The sequence below is a fragment of the Schistocerca gregaria genome, chromosome 6, assembly GCF_023897955.1.
Source record: "Schistocerca gregaria isolate iqSchGreg1 chromosome 6, iqSchGreg1.2, whole genome shotgun sequence".
Taxonomy (NCBI): Eukaryota; Metazoa; Arthropoda; class Insecta; order Orthoptera; family Acrididae; genus Schistocerca; species Schistocerca gregaria.
Window position 1 is genome coordinate 30,479,779 of NC_064925.1, and position 17,128 is coordinate 30,496,906.

Genomic DNA, 17,128 nt, shown 5'->3' on the forward strand with positions numbered 1-17,128 from the left:
TCAGAGTCTCAAGGAGTGGAGAATAGCGCAGTTTGGTCGCGGATGGGGGCGTAGCTCAGTTGGTAGAGCGTTCGCTTTGCATGTGAAAGGTCCCGGGTTCAAGCCCCGGCGCCTCCATGTTTTGTGGTCAGTGGATGCCAAGTGTTGATCGCGGCGAACCTAAAAGCACGCAAGATGTTGCAAAGCCAGCGTCACAGACTTGTATGATGCATACTGACGTAAGGAGAGCAAGATGTATGTGTGGGGACCGGCTGTCATCGAGTGCAGGTCTGTCTTAGGTATCACGGCTTAACGTCGTTGAAGTCTAGAGAGTGGACAACACGTTCGTCTTACTCAGAGCGGTGTCCGAATTCTATTTTCGACGTGATGCGTGCCACTTCCATTGTGGCCAACTACGATTCAATACAGAATGCACGAAACCTGAAAGACACCCTCACAGATACATAGAGAGTAGTGTTTGTCTGCGGAATAATGGGAGTGCAAGCGTCTGTTACATTGATATTGCTGTATGTAGCACAATTTATCATGGAGGGGGCGTAGCTCAGATGGTAGAGCGCTCGCTTAGCATGCGAGAGGTACTGGGATCGATACCCAGCGCCTCCAGAATTTTTAACACCCCTACATGCGCACCTTGCCATGCAAGTGGAGTAATTCACAGCCAGCAGATGTGTCTAGGCAGATACAAGAGAACGATTAGCATCCACAATTGGCAAGCGAGCTGTTATTCGTGCGCAGGAAGCACCCTCCTCCAACTCCTACACTTAATTTACAAAAAGTACAAGTGTTCCCATAACATTCTTAAGCCTACGTCGGAAAGATCTGCCTTACGCCGGGTTCACGTAAATCCCACTGCACATTCCTATTCTTTGCGTGCAGTCGGCTGCTACTGGTGTTGCTAGTTGTGACTTCTGATAACAGATGCCGTAGCAATCAGTTCATGGAGTGATTTGTATGTTTTGCGATAGTCTGTCTCTGACAAGCAAGCACAGGTGACATAGGTGCGAACGCAGGAAGCTTGCAGCCCCTCGCTGCCTGCAGACACCGAGCAGCCACACTAGGAGGGCGGCCTAAGCCGTAGGCGAAATGTGCTCATTCGCTTTGGGGCGACGTCGAACTATAAATGAGGCTGTCCCTAGCGTGAGCGTCGTGTAAAGTCGTAAAAGTCGGCTGCATGGGCGAGTGCCATGTTTGGGGAGCGTTTCGTAGTTTGCGCAGTGCAATGGAGACGTGGAAACTTGTTGTGGCCCAGTGTTTTGCAGTTGGACGACAAGAGTGGTACACAGTAGCAAAGAGCGAGGCACTGAGTTTGCATGAACAGTGGAGTGCAGAATGGGGCTCGAGATGTGCTTGTTACCTCAGGTGCTGTGTGATTGTCGACAAGGAGTGAAAACGGAGCAATTTGTGACCCCCCTTTCAATTTAAGACGTTAAAAACAGACGGAAGTTGCATTCGTAATACCAGAGCATCGAAACTACTTGGAACTCTTGTGTATATGAACGTGTCCGCGCCTTTGTACTCTGGTCCCTTCAGCGCTACAAACCAACCAAGCATCGTGTCCGTGCACATCAGAGTCTCAAGGAGTGGAGAATAGCGCAGTTTGGTCGCGGATGGGGGCGTAGCTCAGTTGGTAGAGCGTTCGCTTCGCATGTGAAAGGTCCCGGGTTCAAGCCCCGGCGCCTCCATGTTTTGTGGTCAGTGGATGCCAAGTGTTGATCGCGGCGAACCTAAAAGCACGCAAGATGTTGCAAAGCCAGCGTCACAGACTTGTATGATGCATACTGACGTAAGGAGAGCAAGATGTATGTGTGGGGACCGGCTGTCATCGAGTGCAGGTCTGTCTTAGGTATCACGGCTTAACGTCGTTGAAGTCTAGAGAGTGGACAACACGTTCGTCTTACTCAGAGCGGTGTCCGAATTCTATTTTCGACGTGATGCGTGCCACTTCCATTGTGGCCAACTACGATTCAATACAGAATGCACGAAACCTGAAAGACACCCTCACAGATACATAGAGAGTAGTGTTTGTCTGCGGAATAATGGGAGTGCAAGCGTCTGTTACATTGATATTGCTGTATGTTGCACAATTTATCATGGAGGGGGCGTAGCTCAGATGGTAGAGCGCTCGCTTAGCATGCGAGAGGTACTGGGATCGATACCCAGCGCCTCCAGAATTTTTAACACCCCTACATGCGCACCTTGCCATGCAAGTGGAGTAATTCACAGCCAGCAGATGTGTCTAGGCAGATACAAGAGAACGATTAGCATCCACAATTGGCAAGCGAGCTGTTATTCGTGCGCAGGAAGCACCCTCCTCCAACTCCTACACTTAATTTACAAACAGTACAAGTGTTCCCATAACATTCTTAAGCCTACGTCGGAAAGATCTGCCTTACGCCGGGTTCACGTAAATCCCACTGCACATTCCTATTCTTTGCGTGCAGTCGGCTGCTACTGGTGTTGCTAGTTGTGACTTCTGATAACAGATGCCGTAGCAATCAGTTCATGGAGTGATTTGTATGTTTTGCGATAGTCTGTCTCTGACAAGCAAGCACAGGTGACATAGGTGCGAACGCAGGAAGCTTGCAGCCCCTCGCTGCCTGCAGACACCGAGCAGCCACACTAGGAGGGCGGCCTAAGCCGTAGGCGAAATGTGCTCATTCGCTTTGGGGCGACGTCGAACTATAAATGAGGCTGTCACTAGCGTGAGCGTCCTGTAAAGTCGTAAAAGTCGGCTGCATGGGCGAGTGCCATGTTTGGGGAGCGTTTCGTAGTTTGCGCAGTGCAATGGAGACATGGAAACTTGTTGTGGCCCAGTGTTTTGCAGTTGGACGACAAGAGTGGTACACAGTAGCAAAGAGCGAGGCACTGAGTTTGCATGAACAGTGGAGTGCAGAATGGGGCTCGAGATGTGCTTGTTACCTCAGGTGCTGTGTGATTGTCGACAAGGAGTGAAAACGGAGCAATTTGTGACCCCCCTTTCAATTTAAGACGTTAAAAACAGACGGAATTTGCATTCGTAATACCAGAGCATCGAAACTACTTGGAACTCTTGTGTATATGAACGTGTCCGCGCCTTTGTACTCTGGTCCCTTCAGCGCTACAAACCAACCAAGCATCGTGTCCGTGCACATCAGAGTCTCAAGGAATGGAGAATAGCGCAGTTTGGTCCCGGATGGGGGCGTAGCTCAGTTGGTAGAGCGTTCGCTTTGCATGTGAAAGGTCCCGGGTTCAAGCCCCGGCGCCTCCATGTTTTGTGGTCAGTGGATGCCAAGTGTTGATCGCGGCGAACCTAAAAGCACGCAAGATGTTGCAAAGCCAGCGTCACAGACTTGTATGATGCATACTGACGTAAGGAGAGCAAGATGTATGTGTGGGGACCGGCTGTCATCGAGTGCAGGTCTGTCTTAGGTATCACGGCTTAACGTCATTGAAGTCTAGAGAGTGGACAACACGTTCGTCTTACTCAGAGCGGTGTCCGAATTCTATTTTCGACGTGATGCGTGCCACTTCCATTGTGGCCAACTACGATTCAATACAGAATGCACGAAACCTGAAAGACACCCTCACAGATACATAGAGAGTAGTGTTTGTCTGCGGAATAATGGGAGTGCAAGCGTCTGTGACATTGATATTGCTGTATGTAGCACAATTTATCATGGAGGGGGCGTAGCTCAGATGGTAGAGCGCTCGCTTAGCATGCGAGAGGTACTGGGATCGATACCCAGCGCCTCCAGAATTTTTAACACCCCTACATGCGCACCTTGCCATGCAAGTGGAGTAATTCACAGCCAGCAGATGTGTCTAGGCAGATACAAGAGAACGATTAGCATCCACAATTGGCAAGCGAGCTGTTATTCGTGCGCAGGAAGCACCCTCCTCCAACTCCTACACTTAATTTACAAACAGTACAAGTGTTCCCATAACATTCTTAAGCCTACGTCGGAAAGATCTGCCTTACGCCAGGTTCACGTAAATCCCACTGCACATTCCTATTCTTTGCGTGCAGTCGGCTGCTACTGGTGTTGCTAGTTGTGACTTCTGATAACAGATGCCGTAGCAATCAGTTCATGGAGTGATTTGTATGTTTTGCGATAGTCTGTCTCTGACAAGCAAGCACAGGTGACATAGGTGCGAACGCAGGAAGCTTGCAGCCCCTCGCTGCCTGCAGACACCGAGCAGCCACACTAGGAGGGCGGCCTAAGCCGTAGGCGAAATGTGCTCATTCGCTTTGGGGCGACGTCGAACTATAAATGAGGCTGTCACTAGCGTGAGCGTCGTGTAAAGTCGTAAAAGTCGGCTGCATGGGCGAGTGCCATGTTTGGGGAGCGTTTCGTAGTTTGCGCAGTGCAATGGAGACGTGGAAACTTGTTGTGGCCAAGTGTTTTGCAGTTGGACGACAAGAGTGGTACACAGTAGCAAAGAGCGAGGCACTGAGTTTGCATGAACAGTGGAGTGCAGAATGGGGCTCGAGATGTGCTTGTTACCTCAGGTGCTGTGTGATTGTCGACAAGGAGTGAAAACGGAGCAATTTGTGACCCCCCTTTCAATTTAAGACGTTAAAAACAGAAGGAATTTGCATTCGTAATACCAGAGCATCGAAACTACTTGGAACTCTTGTGTATATGAACGTGTCCGCGCCTTTGTACTCTGGTCCCTTCAGCGCTACAAACCAACCAAGCATCGTGTCCGTGCACATCAGAGTCTCAAGGAATGGAGAATAGCGCAGTTTGGTCGCGGATGGGGGCGTAGCTCAGTTGGTAGAGCGTTCGCTTTGCATGTGAAAGGTCCCGGGTTCAAGCCCCGGCGCCTCCATGTTTTGTGGTCAGTGGATGCCAAGTGTTGATCGCGGCGAACCTAAAAGCACGCAAGATGTTGCAAAGCCAGCGTCACAGACTTGTATGATGCATACTGACGTAAGGAGAGCAAGATGTATGTGTGGGGACCGGCTGTCATCGAGTGCAGGTCTGTCTTAGGTATCACGGCTTAACGTCATTGAAGTCTAGAGAGTGGACAACACGTTCGTCTTACTCAGAGCGGTGTCCGAATTCTATTTTCGACGTGATGCGTGCCACTTCCATTGTGGCCAACTACGATTCAATACAGAATGCACGAAACCTGAAAGACACCCTCACAGATACATAGAGAGTAGTGTTTGCCTGCGGAATAATGGGAGTGCAAGCGTCTGTGACATTGATATTGCTGTATGTAGCACAATTTATCATGGAGGGGGCGTAGCTCAGATGGTAGAGCGCTCGCTTAGCATGCGAGAGGTACTGGGATCGATACCCAGCGCCTCCAGAATTTTTAACACCCCTACATGCGCACCTTGCCATGCAAGTGGAGTAATTCACAGCCAGCAGATGTGTCTAGGCAGATACAAGAGAACGATTAGCATCCACAATTGGCAAGCGAGCTGTTATTCGTGCGCAGGAAGCACCCTCCTCCAACTCGTACACTTAATTTACAAACAGTACAAGTGTTCCCATAACATTCTTAAGCCTACGTCGGAAAGATCTGCCTTACGCCAGGTTCACGTAAATCCTACTGCACATTCCTATTCTTTGCGTGCAGTCGGCTGCTACTGGTGTTGCTAGTTGTGACTTCTGATAACAGATGCCGTAGCAATCAGTTCATGGAGTGATTTGTATGTTTTGCGATAGTCTGTCTCTGACAAGCAAGCACAGGTGACATAGGTGCGAACGCAGGAAGCTTGCAGCCCCTCGCTGCCTGCAGACACCGAGCAGCCACACTAGGAGGGCGGCCTAAGCCGTAGGCGAAATGTGCTCATTCGCTTTGGGGCGACGTCGAACTATAAATGAGGCTGTCACTAGCGTGAGCGTTGCGTGAAGTCGTAAAAGTCGGCTGCATGGGCGAGTGCCATGTTTGGGGAGCGTTTCGTAGTTTGCGCAGTGCAATGGAGACGTGGAAACTTGTTGTGGCCCAGTGTTTTGCAGTTGGACGACAAGAGTGGTACACAGTAGCAAAGAGCGAGGCACTGAGTTTGCATGAACAGTGGAGTGCAGAATGGGGCTCGAGATGTGCTTGTTACCTCAGGTGCTGTGTGATTGTCGACAAGGAGTGAAAACGGAGCAATTTGTGACCCCCCTTTCAATTTAAGACGTTAAAAACAGAAGGAATTTGCATTCGTAATACCAGAGCATCGAAACTACTTGGAACTCTTGTGTATATGAACGTGTCCGCGCCTTTGTACTCTGGTCCCTTCAGCGCTACAAACCAACCAAGCATCGTGTCCGTGCACATCAGAGTCTCAAGGAATGGAGAATAGCGCAGTTTGGTCGCGGATGGGGGCGTAGCTCAGTTGGTAGAGCGTTCGCTTTGCATGTGAAAGGTCCCGGGTTCAAGCCCCGGCGCCTCCATGTTTTGTGGTCAGTGGATGCCAAGTGTTGATCGCGGCGAACCTAAAAGCACGCAAGATGTTGCAAAGCCAGCGTCACAGACTTGTATGATGCATACTGACGTAAGGAGAGCAAGATGTATGTGTGGGGACCGGCTGTCATCGAGTGCAGGTCTGTCTTAGGTATCACGGCTTAACGTCATTGAAGTCTAGAGAGTGGACAACACGTTCGTCTTACTCAGAGCGGTGTCCGAATTCTATTTTCGACGTGATGCGTGCCACTTCCATTGTGGCCAACTACGATTCAATACAGAATGCACGAAACCTGAAAGACACTCTCACAGATACATAGAGAGTAGTGTTTGTCTGCGGAATAATGGGAGTGCAAGCGTCTGTTACATTGATATTGCTGTATGTAGCACAATTTATCATGGAGGGGGCGTAGCTCAGATGGTAGAGCGCTCGCTTAGCATGCGAGAGGTACTGGGATCGATACCCAGCGCCTCCAGAATTTTTAACACCCCTACATGCGCACCTTGCCATGCAAGTGGAGTAATTCACAGCCAGCAGATGTGTCTAGGCAGATACAAGAGAACGATTAGCATCCACAATTGGCAAGCGAGCTGTTATTCGTGCGCAGGAAGCACCCTCCTCCAACTCCTACACTTAATTTACAAACAGTACAAGTGTTCCCATAACATTCTTAAGCCTACGTCGGAAAGATCTGCCTTACGCCGGGTTCACGTAAATCCCACTGCACATTCCTATTCTTTGCGTGCAGTCGGCTGCTACTGGTGTTGCTAGTTGTGACTTCTGATAACAGATGCCGTAGCAATCAGTTCATGGAGTGATTTGTATGTTTTGCGATAGTCTGTCTCTGACAAGCAAGCACAGGTGACATAGGTGCGAACGCAGGAAGCTTGCAGCCCCTCGCTGCCTGCAGACACCGAGCAGCCACACTAGGAGGGCGGCCTAAGCCGTAGGCGAAATGTGCTCATTCGCTTTGGGGCGACGTCGAACTATAAATGAGGCTGTCACTAGCGTGAGCGTCGTGTAAAGTCGTAAAAGTCGGCTGCATGGGCGAGTGCCATGTTTGGGGAGCGTTTCGTAGTTTGCGCAGTGCAATGGAGACGTGGAAACTTGTTGTGGCCCAGTGTTTTGCAGTTGGACGACAAGAGTGGTACACAGTAGCAAAGAGCGAGGCACTGAGTTTGCATGAACAGTGGAGTGCAGAATGGGGCTCGAGATGTGCTTGTTACCTCAGGTGCTGTGTGATTGTCGACAAGGAGTGAAAACGGAGCAATTTGTGACCCCCCTTTCAATTTAAGACGTTAAAAACAGACGGAAGTTGCATTCGTAATACCAGAGCATCGAAACTACTTGGAACTCTTGTGTATATGAACGTGTCCGCGCCTTTGTACTCTGGTCCCTTCAGCGCTACAAACCAACCAAGCATCGTGTCCGTGCACATCAGAGTCTCAAGGAGTGGAGAATAGCGCAGTTTGGTCGCGGATGGGGGCGTAGCTCAGTTGGTAGAGCGTTCGCTTTGCATGTGAAAGGTCCCGGGTTCAAGCCCCGGCGCCTCCATGTTTTGTGGTCAGTGGATGCCAAGTGTTGATCGCGGCGAACCTAAAAGCACGCAAGATGTTGCAAAGCCAGCGTCACAGACTTGTATGATGCATACTGACGTAAGGAGAGCAAGATGTATGTGTGGGGACCGGCTGTCATCGAGTGCAGGTCTGTCTTAGGTATCACGGCTTAACGTCGTTGAAGTCTAGAGAGTGGACAACACGTTCGTCTTACTCAGAGCGGTGTCCGAATTCTATTTTCGACGTGATGCGTGCCACTTCCATTGTGGCCAACTACGATTCAATACAGAATGCACGAAACCTGAAAGACACCCTCACAGATACATAGAGAGTAGTGTTTGTCTGCGGAATAATGGGAGTGCAAGCGTCTGTTACATTGATATTGCTGTATGTAGCACAATTTATCATGGAGGGGGCGTAGCTCAGATGGTAGAGCGCTCGCTTAGCATGCGAGAGGTACTGGGATCGATACCCAGCGCCTCCAGAATTTTTAACACCCCTACATGCGCACCTTGCCATGCAAGTGGAGTAATTCACAGCCAGCAGATGTGTCTAGGCAGATACAAGAGAACGATTAGCATCCACAATTGGCAAGCGAGCTGTTATTCGTGCGCAGGAAGCACCCTCCTCCAACTCCTACACTTAATTTACAAAAAGTACAAGTGTTCCCATAACATTCTTAAGCCTACGTCGGAAAGATCTGCCTTACGCCGGGTTCACGTAAATCCCACTGCACATTCCTATTCTTTGCGTGCAGTCGGCTGCTACTGGTGTTGCTAGTTGTGACTTCTGATAACAGATGCCGTAGCAATCAGTTCATGGAGTGATTTGTATGTTTTGCGATAGTCTGTCTCTGACAAGCAAGCACAGGTGACATAGGTGCGAACGCAGGAAGCTTGCAGCCCCTCGCTGCCTGCAGACACCGAGCAGCCACACTAGGAGGGCGGCCTAAGCCGTAGGCGAAATGTGCTCATTCGCTTTGGGGCGACGTCGAACTATAAATGAGGCTGTCACTAGCGTGAGCGTCGTGTAAAGTCGTAAAAGTCGGATGCATGGGCGAGTGCCATGTTTGGGGAGCGTTTCGTAGTTTGCGCAGTGCAATGGAGACGTGGAAACTTGTTGTGGCCAAGTGTTTTGCAGTTGGACGACAAGAGTGGTACACAGTAGCAAAGAGCGAGGCACTGAGTTTGCATGAACAGTGGAGTGCAGAATGGGGCTCGAGATGTGCTTGTTACCTCAGGTGCTGTGTGATTGTCGACAAGGAGTGAAAACGGAGCAATTTGTGACCCCCCTTTCAATTTAAGACGTTAAAAACAGACGGAATTTGCATTCGTAATACCAGAGCATCGAAACTACTTGGAACTCTTGTGTATATGAACGTGTCCGCGCCTTTGTACTCTGGTCCCTTCAGCGCTACAAACCAACCAAGCATCGTGTCCGTGCACATCAGAGTCTCAAGGAATGGAGAATAGCGCAGTTTGGTCGCGGATGGGGGCGTAGCTCAGTTGGTAGAGCGTTCGCTTTGCATGTGAAAGGTCCCGGGTTCAAGCCCCGGCGCCTCCATGTTTTGTGGTCAGTGGATGCCAAGTGTTGATCGCGGCGAACCTAAAAGCACGCAAGATGTTGCAAAGCCAGCGTCACAGACTTGTATGATGCATACTGACGTAAGGAGAGCAAGATGTATGTGTGGGGACCGGCTGTCATCGAGTGCAGGTCTGTCTTAGGTATCACGGCTTAACGTCATTGAAGTCTAGAGAGTGGACAACACGTTCGTCTTACTCAGAGCGGTGTCCGAATTCTATTTTCGACGTGATGCGTGCCACTTCCATTGTGGCCAACTACGATTCAATACAGAATGCACGAAACCTGAAAGACACCCTCACAGATACATAGAGAGTAGTGTTTGTCTGCGGAATAATGGGAGTGCAAGCGTCTGTGACATTGATATTGCTGTATGTAGCACAATTTATCATGGAGGGGGCGTAGCTCAGATGGTAGAGCGCTCGCTTAGCATGCGAGAGGTACTGGGATCGATACCCAGCGCCTCCAGAATTTTTAACACCCCTACATGCGCACCTTGCCATGCAAGTGGAGTAATTCACAGCCAGCAGATGTGTCTAGGCAGATACAAGAGAACGATTAGCATCCACAATTGGCAAGCGAGCTGTTATTCGTGCGCAGGAAGCACCCTCCTCCAACTCCTACACTTAATTTACAAACAGTACAAGTGTTCCCATAACATTCTTAAGCCTACGTCGGAAAGATCTGCCTTACGCCAGGTTCACGTAAATCCCACTGCACATTCCTATTCTTTGCGTGCAGTCGGCTGCTACTGGTGTTGCTAGTTGTGACTTCTGATAACAGATGCCGTAGCAATCAGTTCATGGAGTGATTTGTATGTTTTGCGATAGTCTGTCTCTGACAAGCAAGCACAGGTGACATAGGTGCGAACGCAGGAAGCTTGCAGCCCCTCGCTGCCTGCAGACACCGAGCAGCCACACTAGGAGGGCGGCCTAAGCCGTAGGCGAAATGTGCTCATTCGCTTTGGGGCGACGTCGAACTATAAATGAGGCTGTCACTAGCGTGAGCGTCGTGTAAAGTCGTAAAAGTCGGCTGCATGGGCGAGTGCCATGTTTGGGGAGCGTTTCGTAGTTTGCGCAGTGCAATGGAGACGTGGAAACTTGTTGTGGCCAAGTGTTTTGCAGTTGGACGACAAGAGTGGTACACAGTAGCAAAGAGCGAGGCACTGAGTTTGCATGAACAGTGGAGTGCAGAATGGGGCTCGAGATGTGCTTGTTACCTCAGGTGCTGTGTGATTGTCGACAAGGAGTGAAAACGGAGCAATTTGTGACCCCCCTTTCAATTTAAGACGTTAAAAACAGAAGTAATTTGCATTCGTAATACCAGAGCATCGAAACTACTTGGAACTCTTGTGTATATGAACGTGTCCGCGCCTTTGTACTCTGGTCCCTTCAGCGCTACAAACCAACCAAGCATCGTGTCCGTGCACATCAGAGTCTCAAGGAATGGAGAATAGCGCAGTTTGGTCGCGGATGGGGGCGTAGCTCAGTTGGTAGAGCGTTCGCTTTGCATGTGAAAGGTCCCGGGTTCAAGCCCCGGCGCCTCCATGTTTTGTGGTCAGTGGATGCCAAGTGTTGATCGCGGCGAACCTAAAAGCACGCAAGATGTTGCAAAGCCAGCGTCACAGACTTGTATGATGCATACTGACGTAAGGAGAGCAAGATGTATGTGTGGGGACCGGCTGTCATCGAGTGCAGGTCTGTCTTAGGTATCACGGCTTAACGTCATTGAAGTCTAGAGAGTGGACAACACGTTCGTCTTACTCAGAGCGGTGTCCGAATTCTATTTTCGACGTGATGCGTGCCACTTCCATTGTGGCCAACTACGATTCAATACAGAATGCACGAAACCTGAAAGACACCCTCACAGATACATAGAGAGTAGTGTTTGTCTGCGGAATAATGGGAGTGCAAGCGTCTGTGAGATTGATATTGCTGTATGTAGCACAATTTGTCATGGAGGGGGCGTAGCTCAGATGGTAGAGCGCTCGCTTAGCATGCGAGAGGTACTGGGATCGATACCCAGCGCCTCCAGAATTTTTAACACCCCTACATGCGCACCTTGCCATGCAAGTGGAGTAATTCACAGCCAGCAGATGTGTCTAGGCAGATACAAGAGAACGATTAGCATCCACAATTGCCAAGCGAGCTGTTATTCGTGCGCAGGAAGCACCCTCCTCCAACTCCTACACTTAATTTACAAACAGTACAAGTGTTCCCATAACATTCTTAAGCCTACGTCGGAAAGATCTGCCTTACGCCAGGTTCACGTAAATCCCACTGCACATTCCTATTCTTTGCGTGCAGTCGGCTGCTACTGGTGTTGCTAGTTGTGACTTCTGATAACAGATGCCGTAGCAATCAGTTCATGGAGTGATTTGTATGTTTTGCGATAGTCTGTCTCTGACAAGCAAGCACAGGTGACATAGGTGCGAACGCAGGAAGCTTGCAGCCCCTCGCTGCCTGCAGACACCGAGCAGCCACACTAGGAGGGCGGCCTAAGCCGTAGGCGAAATGTGCTCATTCGCTTTGGGGCGACGTCGAACTATAAATGAGGCTGTCACTAGCGTGAGCGTCGTGTAAAGTCGTAAAAGTCGGCTGCATGGGCGAGTGCCATGTTTGGGGAGCGTTTCGTAGTTTGCGCAGTGCAATGGAGACGTGGAAACTTGTTGTGGCCCAGTGTTTTGCAGTTGGACGACAAGAGTGGTACACAGTAGCAAAGAGCGAGGCACTGAGTTTGCATGAACAGTGGAGTGCAGAATGGGGCTCGAGATGTGCTTGTTACCTCAGGTGCTGTGTGATTGTCGACAAGGAGTGAAAACGGAGCAATTTGTGACCCCCCTTTCAATTTAAGACGTTAAAAACAGACGGAATTTGCATTCGTAATACCAGAGCATCGAAACTACTTGGAAATCTTGTGTATATGAACGTGTCCGCGCCTTTGTACTCTGGTCCCTTCAGCGCTACAAACCAACCAAGCATCGTGTCCGTGCACATCAGAGTCTCAAGGAATGGAAAATAGCGCAGTTTGGTCGCGGATGGGGGCGTAGCTCAGTTGGTAGAGCGTTCGCTTTGCATGTGAAAGGTCCCGGGTTCAAGCCCCGGCGCCTCCATGTTTTGTGGTCAGTGGATGCCAAGTGTTGATCGCGGCGAACCTAAAAGCACGCAAGATGTTGCAAAGCCAGCGTCACAGACTTGTATGATGCATACTGACGTAAGGAGAGCAAGATGTATGTGTGGGGACCGGCTGTCATCGAGTGCAGGTCTGTCTTAGGTATCACGGCTTAACGTCATTGAAGTCTAGAGAGTGGACAACACGTTCGTCTTACTCAGAGCGGTGTCCGAATTCTATTTTCGACGTGATGCGTGCCACTTCCATTGTGGCCAACTACGATTCAATACAGAATGCACGAAACCTGAAAGACACCCTCACAGATACATAGAGAGTAGTGTTTGTCTGCGGAATAATGGGAGTGCAAGCGTCTGTGACATTGATATTGCTGTATGTAGCACAATTTATCATGGAGGGGGCGTAGCTCAGATGGTAGAGCGCTCGCTTAGCATGCGAGAGGTACTGGGATCGATACCCAGCGCCTCCAGAATTTTTAACACCCCTACATGCGCACCTTGCCATGCAAGTGGAGTAATTCACAGCCAGCAGATGTGTCTAGGCAGATACAAGAGAACGATTAGCATCCACAATTGGCAAGCGAGCTGTTATTCGTGCGCAGGAAGCACCCTCCTCCAACTCCTACACTTAATTTACAAACAGTACAAGTGTTCCCATAACATTCTTAAGCCTACGTCGGAAAGATCTGCCTTACGCCAGGTTCACGTAAATCCTACTGCACATTCCTATTCTTTGCGTGCAGTCGGCTGCTACTGGTGTTGCTAGTTGTGACTTCTGATAACAGATGCCGTAGCAATCAGTTCATGGAGTGATTTGTATGTTTTGCGATAGTCTGTCTCTGACAAGCAAGCACAGGTGACATAGGTGCGAACGCAGGAAGCTTGCAGCCCCTCGCTGCCTGCAGACACCGAGCAGCCACACTAGGAGGGCGGCCTAAGCCGTAGGCGAAATGTGCTCATTCGCTTTGGGGCGACGTCGAACTATAAATGAGGCTGTCACTAGCGTGAGCGTCGTGTAAAGTCGTAAAAGTCGGCTGCATGGGCGAGTGCCATGTTTGGGGAGCGTTTCGTAGTTTGCGCAGTGCAATGGAGACGTGGAAACTTGTTGTGGCCCAGTGTTTTGCAGTTGGACGACAAGAGTGGTACACAGTAGCAAAGAGCGAGGCACTGAGTTTGCATGAACAGTGGAGTGCAGAATGGGGCTCGAGATGTGCTTGTTACCTCAGGTGCTGTGTGATTGTCGACAAGGAGTGAAAACGGAGCAATTTGTGACCCCCCTTTCAATTTAAGACGTTAAAAACAGACGGAATTTGCATTCGTAATACCAGAGCATCGAAACTACTTGGAAATCTTGTGTATATGAACGTGTCCGCGCCTTTGTACTCTGGTCCCTTCAGCGCTACAAACCAACCAAGCATCGTGTCCGTGCACATCAGAGTCTCAAGGAATGGAAAATAGCGCAGTTTGGTCGCGGATGGGGGCGTAGCTCAGTTGGTAGAGCGTTCGCTTTGCATGTGAAAGGTCCCGGGTTCAAGCCCCGGCGCCTCCATGTTTTGTGGTCAGTGGATGCCAAGTGTTGATCGCGGCGAACCTAAAAGCACGCAAGATGTTGCAAAGCCAGCGTCACAGACTTGTATGATGCATACTGACATAAGGAGAGCAAGATGTATGTGTGGGGACCGGCTGTCATCGAGTGCAGGTCTGCCTTAGGTATCACGGCTTAACGTCATTGAAGTCTAGAGAGTGGACAACACGTTCGTCTTACTCAGAGCGGTGTCCGAATTCTATTTTCGACGTGATGCGTGCCACTTCCATTGTGGCCAACTACGATTCAATACAGAATGCACGAAACCTGAAAGACACCCTCACAGATACATAGAGAGTAGTGTTTGTCTGCGGAATAATGGGAGTGCAAGCGTCTGTGACATTGATATTGCTGTATGTAGCACAATTTATCATGGAGGGGGCGTAGCTCAGATGGTAGAGCGCTCGCTTAGCATGCGAGAGGTACTGGGATCGATACCCAGCGCCTCCAGAATTTTTAACACCCCTACATGCGCACCTTGCCATGCAAGTGGAGTAATTCACAGCCAGCAGATGTGTCTAGGCAGATACAAGAGAACGATTAGCATCCACAATTGGCAAGCGAGCTGTTATTCGTGCGCAGGAAGCACCCTCCTCCAACTCCTACACTTAATTTACAAACAGTACAAGTGTTCCCATAACATTCTTAAGCCTACGTCGGAAAGATCTGCCTTACGCCAGGTTCACGTAAATCCTACTGCACATTCCTATTCTTTGCGTGCAGTCGGCTGCTACTGGTGTTGCTAGTTGTGACTTCTGATAACAGATGCCGTAGCAATCAGTTCATGGAGTGATTTGTATGTTTTGCGATAGTCTGTCTCTGACAAGCAAGCACAGGTGACATAGGTGCGAACGCAGGAAGCTTGCAGCCCCTCGCTGCCTGCAGACACCGAGCAGCCACACTAGGAGGGCGGCCTAAGCCGTAGGCGAAATGTGCTCATTCGCTTTGGGGCGACGTCGAACTATAAATGAGGCTGTCACTAGCGTGAGCGTCGTGTAAAGTCGTAAAAGTCGGCTGCATGGGCGAGTGCCATGTTTGGGGAGCGTTTCGTAGTTTGCGCAGTGCAATGGAGACGTGGAAACTTGTTGTGGCCCAGTGTTTTGCAGTTGGACGACAAGAGTGGTACACAGTAGCAAAGAGCGAGGCACTGAGTTTGCATGAACAGTGGAGTGCAGAATGGGGCTCGAGATGTGCTTGTTACCTCAGGTGCTGTGTGATTGTCGACAAGGAGTGAAAACGGAGCAATTTGTGACCCCCCTTTCAATTTAAGACGTTAAAAACAGACGGAATTTGCATTCGTAATACCAGAGCATCGAAACTACTTGGAACTCTTGTGTATATGAACGTGTCCGCGCCTTTGTACTCTGGTCCCTTCAGCGCTACAAACCAACCAAGCATCGTGTCCGTGCACATCAGAGTCTCAAGGAATGGAAAATAGCGCAGTTTGGTCGCGGATGGGGGCGTAGCTCAGTTGGTAGAGGGTTCGCTTTGCATGTGAAAGGTCCCGGGTTCAAGCCCCGGCGCCTCCATGTTTTGTGGTCAGTGGATGCCAAGTGTTGATCGCGGCGAACCTAAAAGCACGCAAGATGTTGCAAAGCCAGCGTCACAGACTTGTATGATGCATACTGACGTAAGGAGAGCAAGATGTATGTGTGGGGACCGGCTGTCATCGAGTGCAGGTCTGTCTTAGGTATCACGGCTTAACGTCATTGAAGTCTAGAGAGTGGACAACACGTTCGTCTTACTCAGAGCGGTGTCCGAATTCTATTTTCGACGTGATGCGTGCCACTTCCATTGTGGCCAACTACGATTCAATACAGAATGCACGAAACCTGAAAGACACCCTCACAGATACATAGAGAGTAGTGTTTGTCTGCGGAATAATGGGAGTGCAAGCGTCTGTGACATTGATATTGCTGTATGTAGCACAATTTATCATGGAGGGGGCGTAGCTCAGATGGTAGAGCGCTCGCTTAGCATGCGAGAGGTACTGGGATCGATACCCAGCGCCTCCAGAATTTTTAACACCCCTACATGCGCACCTTGCCATGCAAGTGGAGTAATTCACAGCCAGCAGATGTGTCTAGGCAGATACAAGAGAACGATTAGCATCCACAATTGGCAAGCGAGCTGTTATTCGTGCGCAGGAAGCACCCTCCTCCAACTCCTACACTTAATTTACAAACAGTACAAGTGTTCCCATAACATTCTTAAGCCTACGTCGGAAAGATCTGCCTTACGCCAGGTTCACGTAAATCCCACTGCACATTCCTATTCTTTGCGTGCAGTCGGCTGCTACTGGTGTTGCTAGTTGTGACTTCTGATAACAGATGCCGTAGCAATCAGTTCATGGAGTGATTTGTATGTTTTGCGATAGTCTGTCTCTGACAAGCAAGCACAGGTGACATAGGTGCGAACGCAGGAAGCTTGCAGCCCCTCGCTGCCTGCAGACACCGAGCAGCCACACTAGGAGGGCGGCCTAAGCCGTAGGCGAAATGTGCTCATTCGCTTTGGGGCGACGTCGAACTATAAATGAGGCTGTCACTAGCGTGAGCGTTGCGTAAGCGTCGTGTAAAGTCGTAAAAGTCGGCTGCATGGGCGAGTGCCATGTTTGGGGAGCGTTTCGTAGTTTGCGCAGTGCAATGGAGACGTGGAAACTTGTTGTGGCCCAGTGTTTTGCAGTTGGACGACAAGAGTGGTACACAGTAGCAAAGAGCGAGGCACTGAGTTTGCATGAACAGTGGAGTGCAGAATGGGGCTCGAGATGTGCTTGTTACCTCAGGTGCTGTGTGATTGTCGACAAGGAGTGAAAACGGAGCAATTTGTGACCCCCCTTTCAATTTAAGACGTTAAAAACAGACGGAATTTGCATTCGTAATACCAGAGCATC

The 17,128-nt window shown here is 49.9% G+C and overlaps 22 non-coding genes across 22 annotated transcripts; all 22 read left to right on the plus strand.

Annotated features, from left to right (window-relative positions):
• Positions 1-44: 44 nt before the first annotated feature.
• On the plus strand, positions 45-117 carry Trnaa-ugc (transfer RNA alanine (anticodon UGC)). The gene has a single exon. It is a non-coding gene; the product is annotated as a tRNA-Ala (tRNA).
• Positions 118-530: 413 nt separating this feature from the next.
• On the plus strand, positions 531-603 carry Trnaa-agc (transfer RNA alanine (anticodon AGC)). The gene has a single exon. It is a non-coding gene; the product is annotated as a tRNA-Ala (tRNA).
• Positions 604-1,609: 1,006 nt separating this feature from the next.
• Positions 1,610-1,682, plus strand: Trnaa-cgc (transfer RNA alanine (anticodon CGC)). Its single transcript has one exon. It is a non-coding gene; the product is annotated as a tRNA-Ala (tRNA).
• A 413-nt stretch (positions 1,683-2,095) lies between these two features.
• On the plus strand, positions 2,096-2,168 carry Trnaa-agc (transfer RNA alanine (anticodon AGC)). The gene has a single exon. It is a non-coding gene; the product is annotated as a tRNA-Ala (tRNA).
• A 1,006-nt stretch (positions 2,169-3,174) lies between these two features.
• Positions 3,175-3,247, plus strand: Trnaa-ugc (transfer RNA alanine (anticodon UGC)). The gene has a single exon. It is a non-coding gene; the product is annotated as a tRNA-Ala (tRNA).
• A 413-nt stretch (positions 3,248-3,660) lies between these two features.
• Trnaa-agc (transfer RNA alanine (anticodon AGC)) lies at positions 3,661-3,733 on the plus strand. The gene has a single exon. It is a non-coding gene; the product is annotated as a tRNA-Ala (tRNA).
• Positions 3,734-4,739: 1,006 nt separating this feature from the next.
• Positions 4,740-4,812, plus strand: Trnaa-ugc (transfer RNA alanine (anticodon UGC)). Its single transcript has one exon. It is a non-coding gene; the product is annotated as a tRNA-Ala (tRNA).
• Positions 4,813-5,225: 413 nt separating this feature from the next.
• Trnaa-agc (transfer RNA alanine (anticodon AGC)) lies at positions 5,226-5,298 on the plus strand. Its single transcript has one exon. It is a non-coding gene; the product is annotated as a tRNA-Ala (tRNA).
• A 1,006-nt stretch (positions 5,299-6,304) lies between these two features.
• On the plus strand, positions 6,305-6,377 carry Trnaa-ugc (transfer RNA alanine (anticodon UGC)). Its single transcript has one exon. It is a non-coding gene; the product is annotated as a tRNA-Ala (tRNA).
• Positions 6,378-6,790: 413 nt separating this feature from the next.
• Positions 6,791-6,863, plus strand: Trnaa-agc (transfer RNA alanine (anticodon AGC)). The gene has a single exon. It is a non-coding gene; the product is annotated as a tRNA-Ala (tRNA).
• Positions 6,864-7,869: 1,006 nt separating this feature from the next.
• On the plus strand, positions 7,870-7,942 carry Trnaa-ugc (transfer RNA alanine (anticodon UGC)). Its single transcript has one exon. It is a non-coding gene; the product is annotated as a tRNA-Ala (tRNA).
• A 413-nt stretch (positions 7,943-8,355) lies between these two features.
• Positions 8,356-8,428, plus strand: Trnaa-agc (transfer RNA alanine (anticodon AGC)). The gene has a single exon. It is a non-coding gene; the product is annotated as a tRNA-Ala (tRNA).
• Positions 8,429-9,434: 1,006 nt separating this feature from the next.
• On the plus strand, positions 9,435-9,507 carry Trnaa-ugc (transfer RNA alanine (anticodon UGC)). The gene has a single exon. It is a non-coding gene; the product is annotated as a tRNA-Ala (tRNA).
• Positions 9,508-9,920: 413 nt separating this feature from the next.
• Positions 9,921-9,993, plus strand: Trnaa-agc (transfer RNA alanine (anticodon AGC)). Its single transcript has one exon. It is a non-coding gene; the product is annotated as a tRNA-Ala (tRNA).
• Positions 9,994-10,999: 1,006 nt separating this feature from the next.
• Positions 11,000-11,072, plus strand: Trnaa-ugc (transfer RNA alanine (anticodon UGC)). Its single transcript has one exon. It is a non-coding gene; the product is annotated as a tRNA-Ala (tRNA).
• Positions 11,073-11,485: 413 nt separating this feature from the next.
• On the plus strand, positions 11,486-11,558 carry Trnaa-agc (transfer RNA alanine (anticodon AGC)). Its single transcript has one exon. It is a non-coding gene; the product is annotated as a tRNA-Ala (tRNA).
• A 1,006-nt stretch (positions 11,559-12,564) lies between these two features.
• Positions 12,565-12,637, plus strand: Trnaa-ugc (transfer RNA alanine (anticodon UGC)). The gene has a single exon. It is a non-coding gene; the product is annotated as a tRNA-Ala (tRNA).
• A 413-nt stretch (positions 12,638-13,050) lies between these two features.
• On the plus strand, positions 13,051-13,123 carry Trnaa-agc (transfer RNA alanine (anticodon AGC)). The gene has a single exon. It is a non-coding gene; the product is annotated as a tRNA-Ala (tRNA).
• Positions 13,124-14,129: 1,006 nt separating this feature from the next.
• Positions 14,130-14,202, plus strand: Trnaa-ugc (transfer RNA alanine (anticodon UGC)). Its single transcript has one exon. It is a non-coding gene; the product is annotated as a tRNA-Ala (tRNA).
• A 413-nt stretch (positions 14,203-14,615) lies between these two features.
• Trnaa-agc (transfer RNA alanine (anticodon AGC)) lies at positions 14,616-14,688 on the plus strand. The gene has a single exon. It is a non-coding gene; the product is annotated as a tRNA-Ala (tRNA).
• A 1,006-nt stretch (positions 14,689-15,694) lies between these two features.
• Trnaa-ugc (transfer RNA alanine (anticodon UGC)) lies at positions 15,695-15,767 on the plus strand. The gene has a single exon. It is a non-coding gene; the product is annotated as a tRNA-Ala (tRNA).
• A 413-nt stretch (positions 15,768-16,180) lies between these two features.
• Positions 16,181-16,253, plus strand: Trnaa-agc (transfer RNA alanine (anticodon AGC)). The gene has a single exon. It is a non-coding gene; the product is annotated as a tRNA-Ala (tRNA).
• The last annotated feature ends 875 nt before the right edge of the window (positions 16,254-17,128 follow it).